This window comes from Magnolia sinica, chromosome 11, assembly GCF_029962835.1.
Source record: "Magnolia sinica isolate HGM2019 chromosome 11, MsV1, whole genome shotgun sequence".
Lineage (NCBI taxonomy): Eukaryota > Viridiplantae > Streptophyta > Magnoliopsida > Magnoliales > Magnoliaceae > Magnolia > Magnolia sinica.
Window position 1 is genome coordinate 21893475 of NC_080583.1, and position 3263 is coordinate 21896737.

Genomic DNA, 3263 nt, shown 5'->3' on the forward strand with positions numbered 1-3263 from the left:
TTCCTTATCATGCAAGAGTTCAGAACGTCGTTACGGCGATTTGACGATTTCACAATTCGTCATATTCCTCGAACATCAAACTTTTTTCTTTTTTCTTAAGGAACATAAGCAATTGACCCAAAGATTCTAAAATGACTGACCTCTGGTTTTCTTCCACGGAGACGCAAAAATTGCGTCGGAGTGCCTTTTCTTCACCGCTTTCGTTGGACTTCTATTGAGAAGGTAAACAGCTGTAGCGACTGCTTCTGCCCAGAACATGTTTGGAAGCCCTTTTCCTTTTAACATACTTTTTGCCATTTCAACGATGGTCCTATTCTTGCGCTCTGCTACACCATTTTGTTGAGGGGTGTAGCTAGCTGTTATATGACGCTTAATTCCATTCATCTTCAAGAAATTCAAAAAATGAATTCGATGTGAACTCACCCAGTTCGAAGGACCTTCAAATTATGACCACTCTGTTTTTCTACATAAGCTTTGAATTGAAGAAAAACAGGAAATCGTCATCTTTCTTTTTTTTAAGAAAATATACCCCTAGTTAAATCATCAACAAAGATGAGAACGACTTTTGTTGAGAGACAACGTTTGCATTGGACCACATATGTCGGCATGCACTAGCTCGAGTGGTTGACTTGCTCTCCATGATCTAGCCTTCAAAGAATTCCGATGATGTTTGCCAAACACACAACTTTCACAAATTCGATTGTCATAATCATATAAAGGCAAACCAGAAACCGAAGTCCAAATTTCAATCCGGGGGTTGATCTGCGCGGGATTGCTAGTCCCGCACAGACCTTGCACTGCAGACCCCTCTCTTTCTATATCGATTTGACTGCAGGCATGAGTGCTCAGGTACGCCTAGAGTCTGATTTCCTAGCTGTCTTTTTAAGTTGTCTTAGCAGGACAACCGAAAAAAGAATAAATACAGTCCCGAAGAGCTGAACGGCCGTCCAACTCCCCCAAACACAAGGGAGCGGGCACTGCTCTCAGCCTGTCGTAACAACGAAACAAAACTCCATACCGGAAGATCATTACCTTCTTCCTAGAACGGAGTATAGACATTGGTACAATAGGAGGTTTTGCAAATCCTTGAGCGACACATTGTAATTTACGCTAACCTCAGCGTACCATCGGAGAGACAGATTAGGCGATCAAGAAAGTCCTCCCCCTGAACTGGAGAAAATGTCCAAAGACCCTCTATTTCCTTTTCATTAAAGTCTCCGAGTTTCACCCTATCAAGAATGAAGGCCCGTGCGACACCCGGCGTTAACACTCCCAAATCTTGACTTACTAATACCTATCATACAACTCAGGTAACGGGAATACGCCTGACGGCGAAAGCATACAAAGATAGTGACGCTTCCATCGCTTAGATGACGGGCGATAGGGCGCACCACAGATACGATAAGAAGCACCCCTCAATCGATAGGTCAAAGACAGAGACATAGTACCAGTTACATCTCTAATCTTTGAGAAAATCGGGGTTGCAACAGAGTCAACCAAAGGCCGGAGCATCTTAGCAGACACAGGAGAGAAAAGGGCCCCTTTCACTTCGTCGCTCCAAAAGATTTTGGCAAACTCAAACCTGTATTTGAAATGAGAGACTTTTCTTTAGATATAGTTATAGTACACTCAAACCGACATATCTTGGTAAGCGGCCGCCACCTTATCGTCGGCGATCACCGTCTAGACGAATGGCATAGTCGCAAAACTTCGTCGTGCCATACACCCTCTCAGCAGCTATCCACACAAGCATATGATGTGTAAGTGTGAATAGAGGCCAAGAACTCAAAAATCCGAGGGCCTTCGTGAACGTCACAACCGGTGACCTATAGCCTTTCTTATCTAAACTATATGGTAATTGAAAGACTAAATAACACTGTATGAACGTCCAGGAAGTCGCAAAGGGATTTCCGAACAACCCTGCAATCATACAGGACGTCAGGATAACAGGTAAGGAATCGGTAGCAGCCGTCGAGATCAAAATAGAATCATTTTCTCTTTCCTCTCAAGTACTGCAACGGTTGGGTCTGGTTATAGGTACCATCCATTCTTAACCGTCGCCAAAACCGTCATGGCCCAATCATGTATAGGCCGTACCGACGGCCTGATACAGGGGTGAGCCAATAGCGAATAACCGTCATCTTCCCTGCTCCCTCGACCGTCAACTCCCATCCAGCCAAGCTGAGGCTGCCAGCGCATTGTATCTAACCACACTGTGGCAAATCGATACAACAAGTAGCTAAACAGCGAGCATCCAACATCTCCGGCCGAACGGTTAGGCAACACTACGGCGCCTGGGTAAACATCCCGTTTACCAAACAAGACGTCGAGAGTGTCACTTAACCATTCCCCTCCTGCAGCCAAAGTGATAGCGGCTGTAGCATCCACCGGTAATGTGTGGAAGAGGGCTTTCTATGTGGATAGAGGCAACACCTTTTGCATCTTTTAAAGGTAGCATTATAGGTGTTGGGTCCTGAGGACCAGGATGGCCGAAGATCAAAACCTAAATGTGCCAGGGGTTGATCATCGAAGCCAGGGCAATAACGATGAAGGAATTTGAGCGCTGATGTAGCTAATTTCTCAGCCACCTTCTACCGTCGATTCATTAGGGTCGTCACCTTCTACCCATATAGTGGAAGTATCCACCGTTTTCTTTGCTTTGCTTTGTCTATTAAGTAAGTCAGCCTCACAGCTATGGGACTTCCTAAAGAAAACTGCAATCGCAGTTTATCAACCACTCACAAGACCACCGAGATCTTCGACTTAGCTCCCAAAGGTCATCCACCCGGCCCTTCTGACGAGGGGGCGGAAGATAACGAAAGGGAGACAAAGTCCTAACTAAATCATAACACTATAACCTAAACCGTCTACCCATTCCATCCATCATATCAGTCGAGTCGATCCGATTCGTTCTTATCTATAGATAACGCAAGAGAGAACTTATGACCTCGCGGATGGAGAGGGATTCGAACCCCCGGTATTCCTATCAATACTTCGGTTTTCAAGACCGACTCTTTCAACCGCTCAGACATCCATCCCTTCGCGCTTCGCCCGCCCTATCTATCCGCGCGCTGGCAGGTAGGGGCTTATCTATGTGATTCGCTACGCTTGCTTGCGCCTATCGGCCTCCTTCCTGCCGTTCCGCGACACTTTTCCGGTAGTACGAATCGCTACGCTTCGCTTGTTTCTATATGATAATATGCACCGTCGGTTGCTGCGCTCCCTGCGGGTAATAGCAAGAGAGTGAAGAACGAACGATCCTC

At 46.0% G+C, this 3263-nt stretch overlaps 1 non-coding gene across 1 annotated transcript; it reads right to left on the reverse strand.

Moving 5' to 3' along the window:
- Positions 1 to 2951: 2951 nt before the first annotated feature.
- TRNAS-UGA (transfer RNA serine (anticodon UGA)) lies at positions 2952 to 3038 on the reverse strand. The gene has a single exon. It is a non-coding gene; the product is annotated as a tRNA-Ser (tRNA).
- Positions 3039 to 3263: the final 225 nt, after the last annotated feature.